General features: G+C 48.6%; 1 pseudogene; it reads right to left on the bottom strand.

Annotated features, from left to right (window-relative positions):
- Window positions 1-6390: 6390 nt before the first annotated feature.
- Window positions 6391-7715, bottom strand: LOC123462253 (annotated as a pseudogene).
- Window positions 7716-7793: the final 78 nt, after the last annotated feature.

Genomic DNA, 7793 nt, shown 5'->3' on the forward strand with positions numbered 1-7793 from the left:
ATTTTCAGGGTAGGACCTTAAGGTGTTAGGTGTGGCTCTTAAGACTCTCAGAGTATCTACAAAGATGTTCTTAGGGGTTGAGTTTCCCTGCTATAGGAGTATTCAAGCAGGCTGAGTGGAATAAAATACAGGTAGATTCTAAAATTTAACTAAACACTGTACACATTCAATCAACAACAGCCCCGAGTATGTATGCAAGAGTTGTTATTATAATGACCAGATCCTCTATCAACAAAGAGGTTTAGATTTCTGGTCTGTTGAGGGATCCAAGTCAGCTTGTGACCAAGTGAGACCCTTCCCTGGTGCAATCCCAGTTACCTTGGGTGATTTTGGTCTCAGTCAAGTTGCTGCCTGGGTCGTCGGGCTGCTGTTCTGATTTCTGGAGCTGGGCACTTGCTTTTCCTACGGGGCAAACTGAGCCGCTGCTGCTGCCTCTGCTGCTGCTGTAGCTGCCACTGCTGGAGCCACCGGTGCTGCTGAAGCTGCTGCTGCTGTGTCCACTGCCACTGCTCCCCCTGAAGCTGCTGCCGCCGAGTCTACCGCTGCTGCCACTCCTGGGTCTCCTGCTGCTGTGGCCGCTGTTACCGGTGCTGGAGCCGCTGATATTGCTGCCGAACTCTGCTCCTGCTTGGGTCCCGTTGTCAGCCCAAGTTGGCGTGGCCGGGTCCCGGGCCGCTGCTCTGTTCGCTGGAGCTGGGCTCAGGCGGTGGGGGAGAGGAGAGAGCCGCAGTTGCCCGGGTTCGCTCGCTGTTCCACGTGTTCTTCTACCTCGCTCAGCTGCTCACTGCCGCCCTCCCCTCACGTTTCCCGAGTTGCGGAGAGCGCGGTGTGAGGGGAAGCTCCCGCACCTGGCTGTTCCTGCGGCTCGAGCGGAGTCTGGTGGCTTTCTGCTGCGCCGCGACCGCGGCGTTTGGCCGAGCTGCCGGAGCCGCTTTTCCCGCCTGTGCGGGCTCTGGATGCTCTATAACTCTTCTACTTCCCTGCTGCCGCTTCAATTTCCTATACACCTCACTTTTTAGTAAAAGTGTGTATTTTGCTGAGTTTTTTTGGTCTTTTTTCCCCCCTAGGCTGCTTTGGCGTGGTACCTATGCCGCCATCTTAACCGGAAGGCTGCTTTTTTAATTTCTTATACACCTCACTTTTTAGTAAAAGTGTGTATTTTGCTGGGTATTCTTTGCCTTTTCCTCCACTAGGCTGCTTTGGTTTGGTTCCTAAGCCACCATCTTAACTGGAAGTCCTAGCCATTCTTTTTCTTTTTCAATTTTTAAGTTAACAACTTCCATGATTTTAAGATTATCCCATGTAAATACTCTCCCTCCCCCCACTTTCCACTTTGAAACTCCATACACCCCATCTCAATCAGTCTCTCATTTATTTTGATGTCCTGATCTTCTCCGCCTAACTTTGATGGTCTTGTGTTGGTAGTGTCAGGCACTGTGAGGTCATGGATATCCAAGCCATTTTGTTCCTGGTGGGGAGCATGTTGTAAGTAGTTCTACCCTTCATTGTCTTTTACATTCTTTCTGCCATCTCTTCCACAAAAAATCCTGAGCCCTGGAAGGTGTGATAGAGATATTGCAGTACTGAACACACTCGTCAATCTTTCCAGCACAATGATGCTTTCAGAGTCATCCCAAAGTCACTGCCAACTGAAAAGAGAAGATTGTCTACCACAGTGAGAGTAGCATTAATATAAGGGTATGAACATGAAGAGAAGATCTTACTGGGCAGTTTGATAAGCATAGTATATGCATTTTCTACAGAATGTTTTAATTTCATTAACTGTGTTCTTCATTGCTAGTAATTCTGACTGGTTTTTCTTTATTATTTCTATTTCCTTATTTATGTCTTGTATTGCCTTCTTTATTTCATTAAATTGGTGTCCTGCGTCTTCTTTGATTTCCTCTTTGATTCTTTTGATTTCCTCTTTGATTTCTTCTTTGATTCTTTTGATTTGTTCTTTGACCTCTTTGAACATATTTACAATCATTCTTTTGAAATCTTGATCATCATGATCCTCCTAGCTCTGCCTTCCAAGTGCTGGGATTAAAGGAGTGTGCCACAATGCCAAGCAGTATTTCGCTTTTTGAATATACTTTTTTTATTTTACATTAGGAAGAGCAAGAGACAGTGAGAAAAATGGCATGCCAGGACCTCAGCCACTGTCATCAAACTCCAGAGGCTTGTGCCAACTAGTAGGCATGTGTGACCTTGCGCTTGCCTCTCCTCCATGTGTCTTGCTAAGATTGGATCTGAAGAGTTGGAGATGGGTCATAGGCTTTACAAGCAAGCACCTTAATTACTAAGCCAACTCTCCATACCTTAACATAGCGCTCCACTGATAAACTGTATAATTATAGACAAACCATAATTTCCTAACCCCTCTATTTCCTTTTCCCAACTCCACTCTCCATCATGTATTCTCTGAATTGGTCTCTTCATTATTTTGATGTCATCTTTTCCTCCTATTATGCAGGTCTTGTGTACTTGATAACTCAGTCCTCTCATCCATGAAATGGGGGTTGAAAATCCTAGTGACATTACAGAAAACCATTGTGATGCTTCAGTAGGAATAGATAGACATCCTGAGAGCTGTTTAAAACACATACCAGCTCAATCTTCATCACATATTATAATCAGTGCTCTTACTGCTATTAACAAACATTTAAGTAAAATAATAAAATGATACTCGATTTTGAGATATGATGTAAAGGTTATGTATTACAATGAGTCTAAGGTGTTTTTTTCAACATTAATCTCAAAAAGCTGTGGTGACCTTAATTTTGCTATATTTCCAGCCCAACATCCCACTAGGTATGTTTGTGGGCAGCACCTCCATGCTTGGCTAAACTGCTGTTGATCACACACTTCACCCCCTCTCTCATGGAAATGACATTTATAATTCTGGATGTTTTCATCTGTAATTGGCATGATTTAAACTTTTCTCTTAATAAACAACATAAAGACAGCATCCAAGTAACCTTCCACAATATTCACCATGTCTGTGGCAGTTTTAGTCAACTCACTAGCAGCATTTCAGTACGTTTTATTTCTGTAAAGAACTATAGGTTCTTTAAAGCGTCTGAATAACAAAGCGGCTCCAAAAAACCCACTCCAAACAAAGTAATCCTTCCTTTGATATACAAGAAACATTCAGCTAAAGGAATGTCAGAGTGAAAAAAAAAAGTACTGAAACCCCATTATATACTCGATATATTCATTCTCTAGTTTGGTAGACAACTCACTATTTAGTTGCCAATAGACTGCTACTAAGGGGGGAGGTACTAGTAGGGGATTTGGGAACCAGCTAAGAGTTGGGTTTTGACACTCCTAAATGAAGCTCTGGTACCTAGGCTCATCCACGGTGTACAGGACAAGATGCTGAGGAGCCTGTGGTGGGAATAAGACCCAGCATCCTCCATGACAGCAGCTCTTGGGGCTCACTTCTCTCCTCTCCCATGGGCCAAGCCCAAAAGGGTGGCACTTCTCCGCCTTAGGCCCTGCTGCCAATCGCCCTTCCTGGCTGTCACACATGTGGTCTCTCTTACCTTTTTTTCTTGTCCTTTGGGAAACGTGGTACATCCTAAGCATGACGAGATTGCGTATCTTGTCAACATCCACCAGGCAAGCATCTTTAGGTATCTTTCCCAAGGACTTGAACCCTGGCAGGAAACCAGACTGCTCTGGTTTGGAAGCCCAGTACCCAAAGGACAGGAATCGCTTCATGGCAGAGTTTATGGCCTTGCTGGCCGCTTCTTTCCTGCAAGACTCTATCCCCCTCCTTTATCCCAGTTCAGCTTGTATTCACCCTCCCTCCCCACCCCACTGTCTGTCTATAGTCCCCCACCGCAGCCCTTCCAATAAGAATATTAGTAACCCAAGCCCCCAGTGTTAGTGCTCACACTAAGCTATGCTAGTCTCAAGCACCATCAGAACACGCCACTGAAAGATGCTCTGCCTTACCATCTGTGGAACACTCAGACAAGAAGGGGCAGCAGCATCTGGTTGCCTAGCAACGTCGTGAATCCATTGTGACAAAGTGGGCAGGTGCCAGCATGCCTCAGGACCAGTGACTACTGAGCCACATCCTCCAGCCTATCCTCTCCAAAGATGGTTGACTAGAATTCCCATGAAATGTCAAACATAGACAAGACTTGGACAAGGGTTCTAGTCAAACTCTGTTTAGGGCCTGCGGAAAGCAGTCTTTGAGTGAAACTCATTTAAAGTAATGTGAAACTTGAGGGTCCTGGGAATCTCCTGTACACCTCTAAAATTTCAAATTGTGACCCTAGAAGGATCATGAAATCCCGGCTAGCTTGGGTTACATGGAAAGGTGCTTCCTCAAAATAAACAAGCCACTCTTAGATTCGCAATACATGCTGTTCCTTTCCCTCCCACATCACCTGCTAGCTAAACTCCATCGACTGGGATTCCACAACATTCTGTAACAATTTTTTTTTTCATGTTTTAAAAAGTATTTATTGCAAAGAATGCTGGACACAGTGCAATGCATGGTTGAAATCCAACGCCATTCATTCTAGGGAGAGCAGGATGATGCCTGCGGCCCAGGCACCTTGCAGCCACTCCAAGGCAGCTGAGGGAGGGGCTGTTCCCATGCATGCCCTAACTCCCAGACACACCTCTGCCCCATGCAGTCCCTCTTATAACGTGGCTCCCGCCTCCCCCTACGTGCAGAGATAAAAGGCCTCGGTGGTCTTTTTGCAGGTGACATCAGGTAGATTCACAGCTGCCAACCAAAGGGATTCTCTATGGCTAACAAGTATGTCCAGATGACAGAAGTCACCCAAACTTGGAGAGACACAAAAGCAAAGGTTACACTCCCCATGTCCCAAAGGCAATGGTATGGTCTTCTGGACCCAAGATGGGGCTTAGGGCTCTGACAGGAATCGAGCCAAAGAGGGTCAGGCTCATTCCAGACATTTATTCCTGTTTGTCTACAGCTTTGATGAGAGAGCGAGCGAGAGAGAGGGGGAGAGAGAGAAAAGGGAGGGAGGGAAGAAGGGAGGGAGAGGGAAGCCACTTGTCAGGACCAGGGACACTGACTTCTCTTAGGGCTTGGTGGACTCTGCAGGCTACAGACAGACAATGGGAGTGGCAAGCCTGAAAAGGCCCAGACTTGGAAAGGCTCTTGGATGCAGGGATCTGGTTTACCAAGGTCCCGTTTGTGGGCAGCAGAGCACCAGCCACTGGTATGGGTTCCAGCCCTGCATGTCAGTCTGTTGGCTAGCTGAGAAACTGAGCCATAATGGCTGCATAAACCTACAAGAACTCAGAGGCTCCACAAGGTTGATTTTATCAGACTCCCATGACATGAGACAAAGTTGTGACGGGCTGAGGACTTCTCCTTGGGCTAGTGGCTGCCACCAAGGCCTGTTTTCCTCCTTCCTCAGTGCAACATGTGGACGGTAACAAACACCAGGGAGGAGCTAACAGGACTAAGGGTAGCTCTGAGCCACTCACAGCAAAGAACATCCTTGCCTGCGGTGCATAGTCCTGTGTGGACAGAGGTGACAATGACCAGGGAAGGAGAGCCCAGGCTCCTTGAGCACTTTGGTGTGTGCACCAAAGTGAAGGTAACCAGGACAGCTGGCCCATCTTTCCATGTTCGCCCAGTTCAGTTCTTGAGAACAGCTGGGCATATTTCGGCATAGGCCTTGGTAGAAGTCAGGAAAGGGCACCTCCAATGTTCCCTTTCCCTTCAGTGTCACAATGTGCCAAAGCAAGCATGCTGTTCGAGGAATGCCAAATGTGGGCGACTGTCCAATCGGCCTGGCCAGCGGCTGCAGCGCTCCATTCCTGGAAGGGAGGTATGGGGAGAGTTGGCCTCGCCTTGAGTAGGAGATACTCAGCACCCCAGGAAGACCTGGCTATGAAGAGGACAGGAAGAGCCCGGCCAGGGGTTGCCTTGTGCACCCAGGCAGCTAGGCCACAGTGAGGACATCTCCGTGAGAGGTTCCCTTTCACATTTAGGGCTGCACGTTTTACAAAGCAGCCATCTATCTGCCAGCCACAGCAAAGGGGCCAGAAAGTGGGGCAAAGGAGGAGCTCAACCAGCTGCACAGCAAATAGCCTGGGGATTCTGAGCATATCAGCAGCCATATCCAACCCTGTCGCTGGCTGTCAACAAGGAGACCCTGGGCTAGGCTGAGGGCTCTGGGCACTACCAGCCAGGCACAGCTTCCACAGTGGTCCTGCATGGTGACAATGCCCCTAATGTAAACACGAGAGGAACCTGGACTGACATCGTGTGGAGACTCAACCAACTCCTGCACAGGGGCCTCAGTGGATGGCATGTAGTCACTGGTGAGCAGAGACTGTGACAAGGGATTCCTCCGGAGGCCTGAAGATGTCTACATTCTGAGGCCTGTCTCAGTATGTATTCACAGCTGCCACGTTCAAGAATATGGACTCCACTTTACAACCGTAAGCCACAAGGGTCAGCTTCAGGACCGTGTGCAGGGGACACTTGAGGTAGGGCAGCTGTTCTGCTGCCTTGTCTTTGAAGTGTGCCAGGAAGCCGCGCATCACAGCCTGGTGGCAGATGACCAGCACGTTCTCCTGTCTCTCCAATTCCAAGATGACAGGCTCCAGTCGCTGGACCAGGTCCTCATGGGACTCACCCTTCAGGTACCAGTAACGGTACTTGTCCTGGTCCTGCAGGGCGAACTCCAGTGGATAATGGGCCTGAATTTCCTCGTAGGTCATTTCCTCACAGACACCCGCATCTATCTCGTTGAGGACCTTCCAATGCTCATAGGGCACACCCAATGCCTCTGTGGTCTGGATGATTCTTTTCATCTGGCTGGTCAAGACCTTCAGATCCTTGATGTTCTGGTGGCTGATGAACTGAGCCAGACTCTTGGCAAACTCCCTGCCCCAGGAAGATAGTCCTTGGTCCCCGCCAATCTGGCCCTTGAGGTTGAGCTCGCTTTCCCCATGCCGGCACAGGTAGATGGAGTGGGGAGTCACATGGATGTTCATGAGGTAATATACGATTTGGCTCTGGATGTGGTCAGCTACACGGTTCACCATGTAGCTCTGCCCTACGTCCATGATCTTGATATAGGACAGATCTCTGTCCAGGTCCTCATCCAGTGGCTCATAGGAGTTCTCATAGCACTCGATGCGCCTCATGTAATCCTCTGTGGCTAACATAATCAGGGCTGCCCAGGTTCACTTACACGATGTTGGCAGCTATGACCTCAGGATCCACACAGATAGACTCAATGAAGAAGGTCTTGTAGCCGTTCTGCTCCCCAAAATTAAAGATGGTTGCTCTCCATTCTCTGGTGGTATTAGTTGCATCAAAAACTGACACATGTCCCCCATCCTCACTGAGAAACCCCCGGATGTCACAGAGAGCTGCTGGAGCACACTGCTTCTGGATTTTCAGGCTCTCTTCATCGTCTGGGAGGAAAAACTCAAAAGATTTATACGTCTTGACCATGTCCTGGTGATACTGGCCAACGTTGAATTCCTGAGAGTGCACACCAATCCAGTTCAGGTAGTGGGTCAGCGTCTCATAAATGTAGGTCTTGACCCTGGCAGGCAGGCCCACCATGGAGATGAGTGTCGGGCAGTTGGTCATGCAAACACTATGTTGGTTGGCAGGCGTGCAGAGCCGGCCGGCTGTTGCTGTAGGGCAACCAGATCTTCTTCCGGGGATTCTGGGTCAATTCTCTTGAGGACACCATCCCTCATTCCCCCACAATCCCCCTCCCACCACCACCCACGCCCACCGCCAGGCACGGATGAATCAATCGGACTGCGTC

This window comes from Jaculus jaculus, chromosome 7 (genome assembly GCF_020740685.1).
Source record: "Jaculus jaculus isolate mJacJac1 chromosome 7, mJacJac1.mat.Y.cur, whole genome shotgun sequence".
In the NCBI taxonomy this organism is placed as follows: domain Eukaryota; kingdom Metazoa; phylum Chordata; class Mammalia; order Rodentia; family Dipodidae; genus Jaculus; species Jaculus jaculus.